Genomic DNA, 18,774 nt, shown 5'->3' with positions numbered 1-18,774 from the left:
TATCTTTGTTGTCGCTCTGTGCAGGATGCAGCAACAATTAAATCCAAGGATGTGGTTTGCAGGAAGTCCGATACCTCCCGACTGTCCTGACTTAGGCGGTGCATTGCCTATGTGAGGGGACTGTACTGCTTTCCTCAGAACCGGGGCTTCTGTCCCAATTGCAGGACAGCTGGGAGGTGTTGTCACGCTAACGGATGCTCCTTGAACTGGAGCGTGTGGCATTGAATTTTTTAGGGGCACCGAGTACACTGACATGGGTCCCCCATGGGCGTATCCAGCCTCAGTGTCCCTATTCCAGGAATGAAAAAGTTGGTCTGTATAAAGTCGTGATGATACGACTTCCTATTTCTTACTAAACAGATTGCATCCTTGGGATCTCTCGGTCATTTGTGTTGTGAAAATGTAAATGAAACTTCAGTGTATAATTGTCCAGTACTGAAGTCTGCGTATGAGGATTATACAAGTATTATTTACAGTACTGTACATGGACGAGGTCTGGTGATATGTATTTCAAGGTTATATTTCATGGACGTGACCTATAATAAACAAAGTTCTTATTATAAAGCTATTTTGTACAGGATTATTTTATTTTTACGATATATTAATATCACTTGTCTACTACAATAATAGTATTGACAAAATACTAAGGTTTTGAAGTGGAAATATTACCTGTATAGTCTACCAGATCAGCCTTTATTGAATGGTGAGGTGACTGCTGTGGTGGTGGTGGGGTTTGGATAGTGGGCAGGGGCACACGCAGGGGGGGTTTCTGGGTCTCCAGAAACCCCTCCCCTCACGAAGTGCCCCATATAGCGGCACTGTACTATATTGCAGCCGCGGCGCTGTCAAAGAAGCGTCCGCGGCGGTGGCGCTGTCCCTTTTTTGACAGCGCCGCGGCTGCTGTATAATACAGGGCTGCCGAAACGGAGCATGCGCAGCAGCTCTCTCGCGTGCTGGTTGATTTTTTTTGGTGGGGAGGAAACACCCCCCCTTTCCCCCTAACAATCCTGCGTGCGCCCCTGGTGTGTTACTGTATACCACCCAAAAATTTATTTTTTAATAGGCCACTTCCATTTTACAGATACACAAAATGATGTGGCCGAGGGATTTGGGGAGATTTATCAAACCTTCTAAAAAGGAAAAATGGACGTGTTGCCCATAGAAACCAATCAGATTCTAGCTATCATTTATCGAATACATCTTAAAAATTATAGCTATAATCTGATTGGTTGCTATGGGCAATACCTCCACTTATAGTTTTTAGAAGGTTTTGATAAATCTACCCCTAGGTGGTTTGTGATGTGGCTTGGACAATGTGAGTGAGTGAGTGGCCTAAAGTGTCCTGAAAACTTATCTTTAGTGAAAGGGGTGCTTCTACTGTTAGGAGGTCTTTTTATTTGACGCTTACACTTTTACACAGTGCGCCTCGAGACTTTTCCCCGTCTTTGCACAAAAAGTCACGTCTAGTTTGCAGAGGCGTCGTCTGAGAGTGGTGCGTAGACGTGCGCCTTAGTGGCAGACTACCTGGTTGCACTGGTGCAAAACTAAGGCGTTTTATGCTGTGCATCCAGTAAAGGATGTCTGCAGGCCATAATATTTCGGGGCACAAGCGCTGTGACCAGTACAGAAATGAAATTTTACCAACTAACACACAAATATTTCTTTGCAGTGTGACCGTACATACTGCTCAACTTTCCCCATTTAAGGGCTTTGTCCCACGATCGCAAAGATGGGAGACGTTGAACGGGTGCAGAATGCACAAGCCAATGGTGCCTGTGACATTAAAAGTTTTTTTTTTTTTATATGGCTGGGGGTGGGTCAACGAGCTGAACACGCCTCCAGCGGGACACAGCCACACCCCTTTCGCCTTGGCACGCGCATTGTCCCGATACGCTTGCTTCAAACGTTGGGATGAAAGTGTGTTGTGATTTTTTTTTTTTGCTTGTAAATAAATAACGCTGTTTTACGATGTCTGTAAGCCTGAAACATCCTTTCTCTCCAGGTCAGCCCTTTTCAAGGTCAGTGTTCTTAAAGTCGCTGAAACACAGTTCCATGTTTGTGGCTCTGCAAATGTCTTCAGCATATATCCGAAGCCCAGACAAAGTTTATGATAGAATGATTTATTATTTGTCTCCGAGAAGCATCCTACAACTGTCCCGCCATGGCACGCTTCAGCAAGCTGTCACACGTGTCAGTATGAGCCGCCAAACAATAAGGTGCAAAGTTTTCCCTTCAGCCTGTGGGAAGTAAACGAAAATGAAATAGAGCGACAGAAATAATTCATCACGGGGATGGAAAAGGCAGCACAGCAAAAAAATAAAATAAAATATCAGATCGAAGAATATATGAAACAAGTTAATTCCGGCGGTTGGAGGTTTTTCATAGATATTTTACTTCTATTAATCTCTTAAAGGATTGTTTAATTATACTGAGCAAATAGCACTATATCCCATAGCAAACCGTTACATATTACCTTCCATTTATTCAGTTTCAATGATATTAAGGATTATTTGCAAAAGTGCAAATATGCTCCCTGGTTTGTAAGGTCAGCTGCCAGTTCTGAGCCCATCTTTACAGGAAGCACATGGACCTATGATTCCATGTGGTGGCGCCTAGAGGGGGTGCACTTTTAAGATGCCCGGTGGGCAGGGTCATTTCTGCCTTAATGTGGGCACACTCCTACACCTTGAATTGCGCCCACGTAGTAAAAACCCTGAGATTTTGTTTTGTGGGACAAAATATTTAAATATAAGTGGAGAGAGAGAGCGTTTACCAGGGCATTGCCTGGGCAGGGAGTCTCCTTTTTTTGTTCTCCTAAAAGGACTTTTACTGACGCCCACTAGGTGTCTAATCAGGAAGAGTCCTATACTGTCAATGGGCATTTCTACATGCAGATAAATGTGACTGGCGACATAATGGCCCCTCACTGACATAATTAATTTTAGACATAAATGAGGCTGGAACAAGCAGTATTTTAGAAAAATCAAGGCATTTAAATTTAGTTATGTAACACCCCCTCTGGTGGTGGTCACACCTCCCTGTGAGTGTGTGTGTGTTACCCGGCACTAGGACCCAGAGGAGACACACTGGGACTGTTGCTTAGCAACATGAGGCTGGTATGAGCTGAGGGGATCTGTGAGGAAAGTCAGGGACCCAGGACAGAGGGGAGGAGGTGCTGGGACCCCTCTGTATAATCTGGGGGCTAGTCCATGGCCTGGGGCCACAGTACAACATGACTGGCATAATACTAGTGACATGGGGCAGATATCAGGGAGAAATTACCTCAGAAAGTGACTGGATAATGGAAGGGAGAGAACTGGAGATAATACCCCCCCACAGGGGAGGGGAGAGAGAGAGAGATAATACCCCCCCACAGAGGAGGGGTAAGAGATAATACCCCCCCCACAGAGGAGGAGTGAGAGATATAATACCCCCCACAGAGGAGGGGAGAGAGAGATATAATACCCCCCACAGAGGAGGGGAGAGAGAGATATAATACCCCCCACATAGGAGGGGAGAGAGAGATATAATACCCCCCACATAGGAGGGGGGAGAGATATAATACCCCCCACAGAGGAGGGGAGAGAGAGATATAATACCCCCCACATAGGAGGGGTAAGAGATAATACCCCCCCACAGAGGAGGGGTAAGAGATAATACCCCCCCACAGAGGAGGGGTAAGAGATAATACCCCCCCACATAGGAGGAGTGAGAGAGATAATGCCCCCCACATAGGAGGAGTGAGAGAGATAATGCCCCCCACATAGGAGGAGTGAGAGAGATAATGCCCCCCACATAGGAGGGATGAGAGAGATAATACCCCCCACAGAGGAGGGGTAAGAGATAATACCCCCCACAGAGGAGGGGTAAGAGATAATACCCCCCACAGAGGAGGGGTAAGAGAGATAATACCCCCCACAGAGGAGGGGTGAGAGAGATAATACCCCCCACAGAGGAGGGGTGAGAGATAATACCCCCCACAGAGGAGGGGTGAGAGAGATAATACCCCCCACAGAGGAGGGGTGAGAGAGATAATACCCCCCACAGAGGAGGGGTGAGAGAGATAATACCCCCCACAGAGGAGGGGTGAGAGAGATAATACCCCCCACAGAGGAGGGGTGAGAGATATAATACCCCCCACACAGAGGAGGGGTGAGAGATAATACCCCCCCCCCCTTCCACAGAGGAGGGGTGAGAGAGATAATGCCCACCCACAGAGGAGGGGTGAGAGAGATAATACCCCCCCACAGAGGAGGGGTAAGAGATAATACCCCCCCACAGAGGAGGGGAGAGAGAGATATAATACCCCCCACAGAGGAGGGGAGAGAGAGATATAATACCCCCCACATAGGAGGGGAGAGAGAGATATAATACCCCCCACAGAGGAGGGGGGAGAGATATAATACCCCCCACAGAGGAGGGGAGAGAGAGATATAATACCCCCCACATAGGAGGGGTAAGAGATAATACCCCCCCCCCCCCACAGAGGAGGGGTAAGAGATAATACCCCCCCACAGAGGAGGAGTGAGAGAGATAATACCCCCCACATAGGAGGGATGAGAGAGATAATACCCCCCACAGAGGAGGGGTAAGAGATAATACCCCCCACAGAGGAGGGGTAAGAGATAATACCCCCCACAGAGGAGGGGTAAGAGATAATACCCCCCACAGAGGAGGGGTAAGAGATAATACCCCCCACAGAGGAGGGGTGAGAGAGATAATACCCCCCACAGAGGAGGGGTGAGAGAGATAATACCCCCCACAGAGGAGGGGTGAGAGAGATAATACCCCCCACAGAGGAGGGGTGAGAGATAATACCCCCCACAGAGGAGGGGTGAGAGATAATACCCCCCACAGAGGAGGGGTGAGAGAGATAATACCCCTCACAGAGGAGGGGTGAGAGAGATAATACCCCCCACAGAGGAGGGGTGAGAGAGATAATACCCCCCACAGAGGAGGGGTGAGAGAGATAATACCCCCCACAGAGGAGGGGTGAGAGAGATAATACCCCCCACACAGAGGAGGGGTGAGAGATAATACCCCCCCCCTTCCACAGAGGAGGGGTGAGAGAGATAATGCCCACCCACAGAGGAGGGGTGAGAGAGATAATACCCCCCCACAGAGGAGGGGTGAGAGAGATAATAACCCCGCCGAGGAAGGGTGAGTGAACACTGCTGTGAATAAGACGTGAGCTAGAGAGTCACCATTTTGCATATGACTGCCACAGTAATATTCTGTCCATGTAGCCCTTAAAAACTGTGCCAGAGGAAATAGGAGATGTATATAGGAACTGTACATATTTATTACTGCAACAGTTTAAGAATGTGCTGGAGTGAAGGAGTGTAAATAGTTTATTTTGCAATATAGAGATGTCTGGTGCCCAAATTATTGAGACATCTGATTGCACTGCACCACCCAGTTATATCACCTGAGTCCCAATATCTTCACAGGGACTGTGCAAAAATAACCTGCATGTACGAGGACCCTCTGGTCATCTACATCCACACCAGGAGCTAGCCAGGGCTGAGGAGCAGGGACACTGCTTAAACTGTGCACCTCACACTACACATAGTGACAGGGGGTTACAATTAGACTAGAGGTCGCCACCATTTCAATCCTCTCCCTTATTATCTCTCGTCTTGATGACTGCAATGTTCTCCTTATTGGTCTTCCACTTAATTGCCTATCTCATCTACAGCCACTTGAACATGCTGCTGTCAGACTTGGCTGCCTCATTCATTGATCGTCTTCCTTCTTTCTAACTCCTGGAAATAGCTTGTGACACCGTGACTCCTAGCAATCCTAGGTTACATCCTGTCCTCTGCCACTACCCCTGAACACAGTCCTAATCTTGCAGGTTTAATTATACTAGTACTGGCAGAATGACACACACACACACACATATAATTCTAGATACTGCCAGCTAGTTCATCCTTTCTTTTATCTGTACAGGATTGGCCCATAGGGATCACATAACAGCCGGATTGTCCGTTCAGTCTTGGCCTAGTATGTCGAGCTCTACTCCAACAAAAAGGCTGTACAACAATATATTTATCACTTAACTGAAGGTAAGCATTAGGGATACCTGTTTACTAACTTCCAATAACTTGCCCTGCCTTTGGGTGAGCTGCATGTAGACTAGGAAAATGTTTTAACAATTAAATTTCTGCACAAACCTCCCAGTGATGACATCCCTGCTAGACAGGACTAAGGTCACTCTCAAAATGACTTTGAAACCATAGCCTTTGTTTAGTGCAACTCACTCCAAAATTGTACATCCAACCATAAAAAATTACTGCTAAGCAGCATTGGATGAGCGTTACTCGAGGATTCGGAAGACGGCTTGTTTTGTAGGATATAATTCTTAGTGACAGCAAGAAGGACAGTTATATCAATTGTGGCACATGTATTTAATTTCGTCTAAGCCTCTATATTTCACTTCTTTATGCCAAAGGCTTATTCCTATCTAGAGTGTTAGGCTTATCACAGGTATAACTACACAATATAATTTATAGCGCATCTTGAAAGTAAGCCGACAAAGTTTAGCAAGTCAAAAAAAAAAAAAAAAAGCATAGCACATCCTGACTATATCATTTTACAGAGATGGTTAATGACTCTGATGATGAGTGTATGTATTCAGGAGGGAATCTTTTTATTTTTTTATTAAAATCCATGGAATTAATTCTGCTGTAAAAATCCAATACTTTTAGAGGGAATGCAATTTTTTTTCTGATATGTGATATTAGAGGGATAGTGTGATTGAGATCTTATTCCCAGTACATCTTTTATCACAGAAGAGAGATATTAACAGACATTATGTGATGTACTTGCACCGTAGATTTTGCTTGTGTTATGCATATGGCGCTGGCGGGGGGTGTTGTATGGCTGCAGGGTGGCACGGTATGGCTTTAGGGGGCGGCAAGATGTGGCAGTGGGGACATGATTTCTATATTGTATGGGGGTCGAAGGATGCTGAATACTAGTCAGATGGGGCTGGTAGATCTTCCTGTGATCTTATGTAGACTGTGTGTAATAAATATGTTATATTATAATGTATGTATTATACATACATGCCAACTCTTCCGGAATGTCCGGGAGACTCCCGAATTCCGGGTAGGTCTCCCGAAATACCGGGAGATCTGGCATTTCTCCCACATCAAAGCCGGCATGGAGTTGTGTATGGACAAGGGGCCGGGGCGTCGCAAATCGCGTCATTTTGGCCCCGCCCCCCAGTGACGTAATTTCTCCTTTGGGTCTTTTTACACTGGTAAAAAGACCTAAAGGAGACATTACGTTACTGTGGGTGGGCCAAAATGACGCGATTCTCGAAACCTCACATCCTTCCACCCTCCCCCTACACTCCTTTTTAGTGATCTCCGGGAGGGAGCCAGCTAAAAGTAGGCAAGTATGGTATTATATACTGTGTGATATGTACTGTGTTCATTTATTGTTTGGCTTTCCATATTTCATGTTTCCTATATATTTTTCAGGATCCAGACAAGAAACCAATAGTCTGTGAAAGCTGCAATAACAGATAGGAGAGAAAAGCAGGCAGCCAAAGCCTCAAGAACAGGTAGGAGAGAAAAACACACTGTTACTGCTATTTGATTGTTTGTTTTGCTTACTCTGCCTACCTGTGATTGCTCCACCAATCAATGCAATGATTCACCTACTAGCGTGTCTGGTCTTCCTGTTGTGATAGGCTCCTCCTACTCTGACAGACTCCTACTGTGATAGGCTCCCCCTTGCATTTCTGCAACTCCGCCAACCAGTGTGTTTTAAGGGTAGCCGTGTGCTAATCCCGCCTACTTTTCTATTGGCCCCACCCACAGTTGATTTTGTCCTGCTCACTTGAGGCCACTTTCATTTTTTTTTTTTTAGGGCCATTTTAAGTTCCCAGTCCAGCCCTGACCACCATGTCTCTTGTTTTTTTCCACTTGAAATCTGAAAAAGGTTGTATCGTGGAAAAATGAAAATCTGTTATTTTACTGAAACTCCCTTCTTCCTAATCATATGGCACATAAGTACCAGGCTTAGGGCTTCTGTCAGAGTACTGGAAAATAAGGTTTTATTTTGGCCAGTGACTGTTTGAATTATATCTGCACTAAAATAATACATAACTGCCAGCAGTCCTGACTTTCTTAGTACTGTCCCCATTTTTGAAAGCTGAAGAGGGGTGTGGCTGCTGGGAAAATGGCGTGGTCTCCCCTAAATTAGCATTTTTTTTTCTGGCAGATTGGACTTGGTTTGGGCAAATCCGGATTTTTGCCTCTTCTTTTGTCTATATTTTTCAGTCAGGATTGTTGGCAAGTATGGATGCTAGATCATAAACTGTGAAGGGCTGAGTTTTAGTTGCATTTGGATGATGTCATAACAAGCGCCACGTCTGCATGCAGTTGTTTTAGATCTCTTTTTTCAGGAGAGATATAATTATTACTATATTGGAATATTTCATACTAGCTCACAAAATGGCTCCTATGTATGAACCTTTGTACTCACAAAAGGTGAATATGAAGTAAACGCTGCAGTTCTGAGAGCAGTAGTTAATATAAGAAAACATTTGTTTACGTGTAGTCTGTTTAAATACATGTCTGTGTTATCATGCCTCAGAAATGTCACTAATTCCCAGTGAATTGATAGGGCTGTATATTGTTTTGGCTAACAAAATGACTGCCTCCATCGTGTGTACACAACAGATGCATTTTAACACTATCTTAGCTGTTGTGCTCCTGTACTTGTAAAGCAAAAGGTAAACAGAGTCTAGAAAAAAGAGAAATATTGAAGTGTATACATTGAATCTAATAGCTATTGATTGAACCTCCATGTCTGATAAGATCAGTAATTATACTGGATGGGATGTACCGCACTGTCTTGAAATGTTAAATATCAATCTGCCGGTAGCAGGATTTGTGTATTTAGTGGTCACTGTATAGTATTACAATGGTCACCATCTTTATTTTATTTATATGGTGCCACAGAATCCGCAGCGCAGCACAAACAGAAAATGAACAGAAAAAAATACAGATAAGGAAGGGACAAGAGAAACAATGGAATCCGTACAAATCAATACAAGAGACTATAGTGAAAGCAACTAAATAAGAAGACACAACTAGAACAGAGTAATCACATCCTCATTTACAAACAGCGGTGACCAATGATAGTCTGCCGCTGGGACGGTGCTGGTCTAGCAATATCGTTTAAGGGTGCTGGTCATACAACCAAAATGGGACCAACCACTCCCCCTATTGGCCACAATGCTAGTCAGCACAGGCCCGGTGTCTGTGTGGGGGACGGCCACAAGAAACAGCGCTGGGGCTCTTCCTGATCCCCTTGGGCTGTGGGGCCCATTGTAAAAAAAATAAACACACATCCACCTTTTTAAAATAAAATAAAGACGCCCCTCTGCAATCAAAGTTTTCTCCTTTCTTAATCCATCATTGTCTAAAACAGTGGTCAGGGAACAGGGGTAAATTACCCAAAATGGGGTAAAAATGAAATTCCTGGGGGTAATGCTGCCGATTCACATGCTGTCAGTTGGATTGTAGACCCCTTTAAATGTGAAATTGCTGTTGTACCAGAAGAGCCTCAAGGGTTGGCAGAAGCACTTCTTGAGCTTCGATGCAATAATGAAGCACGTATTGCATTTGAAAACAAAGCAGATCTGTCATATTTTTGGATGTCAACAGCTACAAAGGCATTCAAAATTACACATGAGGAGGCAGTCAAAAAGTTGCTGCCTTTTGCAACAACCTACCTTTGCGAACAAGGATTTTCCACTCTAACGAACATAAAAACAAAGCAGAGAAATCGATTGGACGCTGAAGACGGTATCCAAATTGCTCTCACATCAAAATACCCCAATATTGATGCTCTCGTATCAAAAATGAAGCAACATCATTTATCTAAAACCTGAAGTTTATGAAGTTGAAGCTTTCAAAGAAATTTTGAATAGATTCAATAACATTTTTAATTCAAATAATTAATAATATATGATTTCCTTCCTTTCAAACCAAGGGGGCAACGTTGGCATATCTAATATATTTTGGGGTAAAAGGTAAAAAAGTTCCCTGACCCCTGGTCTAAAAGAAAGAGAGAAAACAATCCCCATAAGAACTGGCCCACAAACACACTATGTAAGACCAATGCTGATCAAAGCCGGGTCTCCCCTTTCCCGACAGGCAAACACAAGTAGCCAGCATTGGGAAAACGCTTCAAATAATATTATTTGGACAAATAAAGATAATTTTTTCCAATATGTTACCAATAGAGTTTCTCGCTTGCTCTCTCTCTCTTGTAACGTTCATTTTTGAAAATATAAAACAGGGAATGTTACTTTGAACTCCTTTCAACTCAGATATTGCTTCTCCTTGTAATGCAGAGTATGATACACATCGCTGTATGATGTGCTTTCTGCTCCCTCTGGTTACTAATGTGTCGGTAGCATTAGCGGAAGTTGAAGAGCTCGCTAATGTCCAATATTTTGTATTCAATTTTTGCTGCCAGATGTCTCTGCATTTGAGTTTGACTCCTAGCTGGTTTCATGAAAAAATCCACAGTAGGAGCAAGCTTCAGGGTAAAATCTAATGAATTAATCTGGCAGAACGCTCCTTCTAATACACACGTCTTTCTAAATATTGCAGAAAGGGGATTATTTGAATTATCGACTCCTTCCTGCGTCGTTCTGATTTGAAAACTCTAATGTACAATCTTCAAGCGGAGCATATGTTACCAGTGATGATTTAGTGTAATTGGCGTGCTGTGGTATAGCGGTTTCTGGCGCTGGCGCTCTGTTGAAAAACTGACATCAATACTGTGCGACACTTTGCAGCAGCTGTGTCTGTAGTGTGAGGTCTATGAATAGATCATTTGTGGTATTGTGCAGGGATACCGGAAAAGCTGTGTTAGAGTTTCTACCCCTTTCTGATTATTACAGGTCATATCTTCTATATGAACTAGGGAAAGCTGGCGGTAACCGCCTTAAACTGAAATGTAATGACTAAATTACTTATCATCATCATTTATTTATATAGCGCCAACATATTCCGTAGCTCTTTACAATTGGGGACGAACATAGTAAACTAATAAACAAACTGGGTAAAACGGACAAAGAGGTGAAAAGGCCCTGCTCGCAAGCTTACAATCTATGGGACAATGGGAGTTTGACACTTTATTAAAATAATTCAATAACTTTTTTTATGAGGTCCCTACAAGATGCGCTGATATATGCGGCTGCAAGTAACTGTCAGTTTCCAGACCACCCAGCAGGTCACATGTTCCAGGTCACCCAGCAGGGGTACAAATAACTGTCACAGTTTCCAGACCACTCAGCAGGTCACATGTTCCAGGTCACCCAGCAGGTGCACAGGGAGAGATCACTAACTGTCATCATCATCATCATTTATTTATATAGCACCACTGATCCCGCAGCGCTGTACAAAGAACTCATTCACATCAGTCCCTGCCCCATTGGAGTTTACAGTCTAAATTCCCTAATATAGATACACACTCACACACAGACACAGACAGACAGAGAGTGAGACACTAGGGTCAATTTGATAGCAGCCAATTAACCTACTAGTATGTTTTTGGAGTGTGGGAGGAAACCAGAGCACCCGGAGGAAACCCACGCAAACACGGGGAGAATATACAAACTCCTCACAGATAAGGCCATGGTCGGGAATTGAACTCGACCCAGCGCTGTGAGGCAGAAGTGCTAACCACTGAACCACCGTGCTGCCCACACTGTCAGCTTCAGAGCAACCAGCAGGTGCTCAGGTGTATTGTCAACTGTCACATTTTCCAGAGGACAATGGTAATGCATTGTTGACAACAGTATTATAAAAATGAGTCTCTCATAAAAGTCATACTTATGCTATCAATATATAGATATTCTTATACATGTATGTCATGTTAAAGTTCTTGAGCAGTTTCTTTAATCTGTGATTAGAATTATTAAAAAAAACAAATGTACATAGTGGTATATATTGCCAAGTTCAATATTTTTATTGCCATTTTTATTAATATATGTGTAGAGCAGGTTTATTAGTTATAACCCCAATTTAAAAAGTCCATATTATTAAGAGAAATAATATTGTTGTTAATTACTTTGTTGATACATACATGTTCTCCTTAATGATGGAGACCGCACTAGCATGTTGAGTTATGTCCTGTGATTGGGGGTTTAACGGTATCAGCATGAAGAGAATTTAGGCACCCCACCAGATGACGGTGCAGTTTGGTTAACACTCTGCTTGGTGTACATTGCCACTAATCTCTCTCTAGGTTGGGATTAGAGATGTTCACTGACCCCCATGTTCTGGTTTTGCTTTTGGATCTGGATTAACTTCATGTTTTGGTTTTGGCAAATCCGCCCTTGCGTGTTTTGGTTTTGGATATCTATTTTTTTCTAAAATCCCTATATTTTTTTTTGCTAAAATCACATAATTTTGCTTTTTTTTCCAAACATTATTATTAGCCTCAATAACCCTAATTTCACGCCACTTGCAGTCAATTTTGACCACCTCACAGGTCACAATATTAGTTTCATACACTTTCAAACAAAGACTTCAGTGACCTGGCTGGATGGTAAGCGACAGAGCAATGACACAAACACACGGAAGTTCTTAGCACATCTAGGACACATTGCCACACAGCAGTGGCAGAAAATAAAAGTGTTTCAAGATGGAATTATCCTTGGGCCCTTCCACCCACCCTTATGAAAGATATTGAAAAGGACATGTACATCTTAACAAATCAAGCACTCCAGCGACAAGGAGTGCCACTTTTGTGGCTGAAGTGCTTGGTTTGTTCGGGCCCCCACAAAACAAGCTACCAATAGCTTGGCTGCCTTAAGCCTAACAGTGCTGTCAATGAACTCTACTTTATTAAACCATGTCTGATGGTGCTTCATCTTTAATCTCCTTCTCCTCTGTGGATACCTCCCTCTCATCCCTGAAGAACGGCCAAACTTATGTAGACACAGGAATGGATATTACAACTGGAGTGTCATTAGATCTGCTTCAGACAGACTGTGACACGCAACATGTGGGCAGCATGGAATTTGTCATGTTGGAATACGCTGCATTGAACAGAGATTTAAACCAATATATAGACGCAGTTGAGGAGGCCGTACCCACCAAATGAGATCTCGGATTTGAGAGAGCTTGTACACGAGATACACTGTGCTTCAGAAGAGTAATACAGAGGAGGCACGACGATAAATATATCCAGTTTAAAGAACAGCTAAGAGACCTGAGAAAACAAATGGGTGTGAAACTGGCCCCTGCAGACTAAGCTTTGAAAGATGTAGACAAGGAGATCGCCGTCACCCTGAGCACATGGCGGTGCAGTGAAATGGAGAATGAATCATGAAATCAGTTATGGCTGCGTGGTGCTCCTGGTCTTCTGTGTACTGCTGTGAATCCATTTTGATAACACACAGTGACTGCCGATTTACACCAAGACTGCCAGCGCTATTATTTCTATTTCAGCAATGACAATTAGCAATGGAGCTCTCCTGAATGTCACTGGAGACTTTGAAGAACACTGCTACCCCTCCTCTTCCTTTCCTACCTATGACGCTGCCCAACTGCACTAGAAACTGCCAAGAACTGTGCTACCCCTTCTGTGTCCCTCTGTGAAATGGCGCTGGATCGCCGTGGAGGGCGGTACTTATAGAATCCAAAGCTCATGAGATCCGACGACGTAACAATGACGTTTTGACTCTTTTTCAATTCCGAGGCTGCACGAAAGTATCGAGCCGAGTACTTCCGTCCTTTGATTGAACTGAAATACAAATACTTTCCTGTTAAGTTAGCTGCAGTAAAACACCTAGCGTAACAGGGCATAGGTTAGTCATACAGAGGCTCCTGCAGTGGTGGAAATGGACAGCGGATCTTTTAAAGACAGATGGGTTTATTATATCCACAGGGGGTAAGTACAAAAGCAGAGGAAATAATTTTTTTTCAGTATACTGAAGCCCACGTGTATCTCAGAGCAGACAATATACATGATTTGTTATGGGGGGTTTTTTAAACGGTGGAACACAGGTGTGTTTGCCAGGTTTAGAAGACCAAGCCTGCCAGACCTATTCAGCAATGACAATTAGCAATGGAGCTCTCCTCTTTGTGTGTTACCTATATAACACAGCAATGTGACTGCAGATTTAGAAAAACCAAGCCTGCCAGACCTATTATTACTATTTCAGCAATGACAATTAGCAATGGAGCTCTCCTGAATGTTACTGGAAACTTTCAAGAACACTGCTACCCCTCCTCTTTCTTTTCTAGCTATGACGCTGCCCAACTGCACTAGAGACTGCCAAGAACTGTGCTACCCCTTCTGTGTCCCTCTGTGAAATAGCGCTGGATCACTGTGGAGGGCGGTACTTATAGAATCCAAAAGTCAGGAGACCCGATGACGTAATGATGACGTTTTGCCTCGTTTTCAATTACGAGGGTGCGCGAAAGTACCGAGCCGGCTCGGTACTCGGATCGGCAAAGTTCAGATGTGCTTAGTTCTCGGGGAGCCTGAGCATCTCTAGTTAGGATAAAGCGCCTACAGGACATAGAGCACCTCTGTGGGATTATTTTCTCTTTAACAGTTTTCAACAGAAAGGTCCTCTCGTTGTTTTCAGCAATTTCTGGCAGCGCCTGTATTTGGGTCTTGATTGATCGATGACGTTGTACAGTAGACAGTGTTAGATCAAGATCTGATCTCCGGTTCGGACTGGAACTGAGTGAAGGGAACCTCCAGGAACAGTTCTTTTTTTTACATTTTTTTATCCTTTCTATGTCCTCACTGGTCAGCGAAGGTGTGAGCTTAGTAATGTAAGTGTTCAGTAAAGCCTAGTTTGTGTTCCTTAAGTGTCAACTACAACTCATGTTCTTTAAAGGATTCTTTAAAGAAATAAGTGACCATGTCTTTTGGTATGCCTGCTACAACGGTAGATTTACCTACAGAGACGGCTTTGTTCCATAACTAGTGGAGCTTTAATGGTGCGCTCATTCCCGCGGCTGCCCTCTGTTGCCTGTGGAAACAGCGCCCTGTCACAAGGCAAGAGGAGAAAGCCGACAGCTCTTTCTGATGGAAAAAGTAAAGTCAAACTTCACAGCTGCCAAAAGACTACATGTAGCTGCATGCATGGAACAAAACTCACTAGCTACTTGTATAGCACATGACATAATAGCAGAATAATGGGATTCTAAAGCCATGGCAACATTAATGGAGATGCCCTTTAATATATAGAGAAACTGAACAGATTATAATGTATGCGGCTTACTGTCATGGTCAAAAACAGTAATACTCCATTAAAAATTTAAAATAAGAAGCCTGCGGGAGAAACTAGACCTATTAACCAATTCATTGCCTGCTGTGTTTTTGCTGTGCTACGGCTAATGAGTGCAGTGAAAAGCAGACGCTATAACTGACAGGTCTCAACAGGCCATGTTTTAAGGATATCCTTTACTGTGAAAAGGTGAATTAATCATTTTGAATGGGATATCATTATGCCCCATATTCCCTTACAGGGTAATCTGTGAAAACGGCTCCGTTGAGTACACTCGCGGAGTGGGTTGGGGAAGAACAATTATTTTCATGGATATAGTAGTTCTTCTTTGAGAAAGCAAAGGTAATATTTAAACAACACAATATAAATAGTAGAGATGTTATTTAACCCTTTAAGGACTGGAGGTGGTTAATACCTCCATTCATGGATTTTGTGCTGTGCAGTTGGATTTCTTAATTTGCAAAAGTAAAGTTGATATTTGTTTTTTTTCAGGGCATATGCAGTATGGCTTTCTTTTGGTAAGATATTGAAATAGATATTTTTTGTTCTTTATATCCATTAGCTAGTGATAACCAGGAAAATAAATCCTTAAAAGATATTAATTTCTATCATTTATCCTATGGTTAAATTTGCATACTTATTCTATTGAGTATGCAGCAGGGGTACCAATGAAAACTTTTTAATTAAAAGTTAGTCTAAAATTTTTTTAACAATATCATCTAACAAAAAAAAACATGGCTGCCAAATAGTGGAGTCCATCCCTGTTGAACCCACCCCCCACATTATTTGAAGCAAGGGTGTCGAACTACAGGTCCACATGATGCTGCAAACAATATTAGTGTCTCCTACTATTGCTGGGCCCAAAAGCTAAGTTTGGGTAGGGGCCCAAAGATGCAGCTATAACCTCACGGGCCTGAGCATACACCCCTCAGAAGAGGACTCTGCGGGGATGTGTGTGCAAAATGGTCTCCTGTGGGGGGGGGGGGCTTCAGAGACTGGCTGTGGTGTCGCCAGGACCCACCTCATCTCTAGATACGGTAGTGGTCGCACTCATTTCACTCACGGTAGTTCCGCATTAGTGACATGCGTTCGTTGATCTGCCCTACGTAACTTAGAGTATTGGCATCTGTAATGGTTGGCTTCAATGGTTTACAGCCATCACCTGATGATCATAGATGTCTTGATACTCTGATATGTCTGATAATTGTCCCCCTTTGTCTCGTAAAGCGCTATGGTCTATGTTGCTGCTGTCCCACTCCCTTAACTTCTGAATGCGAGAAGAAAGAAACAAGAAAAGAAAAACATCATTATTTTGTTAATTTCTTCACACTTTGGAAAACTTTGAAGAGTAAACACACATTTCAGTCATGGAGTTTCTCCGATTTCTCCTTGATGGCGCCAGAGGGACTTTTTGATCTAAGATCCGACTTGACGTCGGTTCTGGAGGGAAATCAAACATTCCGGTTGACATAAAGATTTGGCTCGTTCGTCGGCAGCGGCTAAAGGAGGGCTCAGGAACTTGTGTCATGTTAAATATTCACAGTAGGAAGACAGCCAGGTACTCGAACTGACAAGATGAATTTCCCCTTCTCCTGCTGTTTCTATCTCATTAAATAAAGTGATTAAAGAGTTATCAAATTTTAATACTTCAAATTGACTGCAGCCGGCAACTTTCTGTGTATGGCAAATCATCCTTGAAGTTACACAGGCTTTAATTTTATTGAAATGCTGGCATCGACTTTCCAGCAGAGAGAGGAAATATTGAGAAAACATTGGTTAATTACTTTAAATCTCTGAAGCATTTTTATTTTATTTTTTTTTGTATTTTTTAAAGTTGTATTTTACGTCTCAGGGAAACTAGCTTGGCTGGCAGGATTTTTTTTATGTTGACTGGGAGACAAATTAATCTTTCTGAGTCAGGTAACAGGCCATCAGTATCCCTCTCACTTATGCTGTAAATCAGGTCTAGACAACTGGTGGCTTTCCAGGTGTTGTGAAACTACAAGTCCCAGCATTCCCTGACTGATATCAGCTGGCTATCTACTGGCGAAGCATGCTGGGGCTTGTAGTCTCTCAACATCTGGAAAGCAGCAGGTTGATCAAGCCTGCTGTAAATAGAAGGAAAGCTCTGGAAAACGGCTGTCCTATTTGGATGAGAAGTTTCAAGGAGCTGCTGCAGAAAGCTCTCTTTGCCGTTTGCATTATGACAATGTTCTGGTCTCCTGATGCAGAATCATGATTGACAGTTCTCTTAGAACTCCCAGATGTTTTAGACATGTTTTGCAGCCACCTGCTGTGTGTGTAACAGGAATCTGCTCAGAGTGAAAAGGGCCATAGCCATGTCGCTGTCCATGGTGCTGAAAACGGACATGCACTATCTATATGATATCATGTGTTTTAGCAAATCTCGGCTTAAGTGTGTGTGTCAGCAACCAAAGGCTGGTAGGGGATTCTGGGACATATAGTTTCCCAGAATCCCTTTAGAGAGCCTTAGCTTTCCAATCTCTGTTCCACATTATAACCTGTAACTTCACACTCCTGTATATTTCCGTTTAGCTCGAGCTAATGGGATGATTTCTAAAAATGTTAACATCAATGTTAATTATTCTAGTTTTTAGACTATCCCAAAGATGTAAATTAACGATGATAGCGGAAAAAAGATTTTTTTTACTGTACTTATAATACAAAATAAAGGATGTGATTATTGTTGTTTATAAAGTGCCACCTTATTACGTAGCGATGTACGCAGAATATTTAATCCTTCACGTCATTCCCTTCCTCATTGTGTGGTAGTGTGTTTGAGGGTCACAGTCTAGATTCCCTAAGGTCCATTTTAGTCGGCAGCTAATAAATTTACCAATATATCTTCTTGGACTGTGAGACAAAACCTATATAAACAGCAGGAGAACATACAAACTCCACACAGATAGGGCCCTGGTTAGAATAAAACTCATGACCCCAGAGCTGTGAGGCAACAATACTAACCACTGTGCCGCCACATTGCCGGCATTTGATTCTCCCCCTTTGTGTAGATTAAGCCCATGAAGGCATCCTATGTTGTTTGGCGGGTTGAGATTAATTAAATGAGATGAAGAGGTGGCATGAGAATTTAAGGGGGGGTTCACCTGCTTTGCGGTAGGGCCTCCAGGCTTTTATCAGGGTAAAATTACTTATTTTTCCATTTCTTGCAGGTTGTGGTTATTATATTGCATTATATACTAATGGAACTTGTTTTGCACATTACAGTAGTGAACAATAACACAGGGGGGGGGGGGGGGATTTTAGTTCCTGGCTGAATCCCACAATTGGGAGGGGAACCCCTGCTGTGCCTCGCTATGTAGATGTGTTATGTATACAAAAATAGTATTCTATATTGTCAACTCCAAAAATAACTCTCGTCTGCATTATTACATATGTACAGTGTGCCACTCTAGCACTATTTCACGGTCTAACATCATGTTATGTTTCTTGGAAGCTGAGAAATGACA

At 43.1% G+C, this 18,774-nt stretch overlaps 1 long non-coding RNA gene across 2 annotated transcripts; it reads left to right on the top strand.

Moving 5' to 3' along the window:
* The first annotated feature begins 7,484 nt into the window (after window positions 1–7,484).
* LOC142103609 (uncharacterized) lies at window positions 7,485–10,189 on the top strand. 2 transcript variants are annotated; one of them, XR_012679401.1, is made up of 4 exons: window positions 7,491–7,573; window positions 8,641–8,749; window positions 8,979–9,452; window positions 10,091–10,189. It is a non-coding gene; the product is annotated as an uncharacterized LOC142103609 (long non-coding RNA). The 2 variants fall into 2 exon arrangements; XR_012679400.1 differs by lacking the exon at window positions 8,641–8,749 and having other exon boundaries at window positions 7,485–7,573.
* Window positions 10,190–18,774: the final 8,585 nt, after the last annotated feature.

The sequence above is a fragment of the Mixophyes fleayi genome, chromosome 10 (genome assembly GCF_038048845.1).
Source record: "Mixophyes fleayi isolate aMixFle1 chromosome 10, aMixFle1.hap1, whole genome shotgun sequence".
NCBI classification, from domain to species: Eukaryota; Metazoa; Chordata; class Amphibia; order Anura; family Limnodynastidae; genus Mixophyes; species Mixophyes fleayi.
This window is presented reverse-complemented; position numbering and strand designations above follow the sequence as displayed.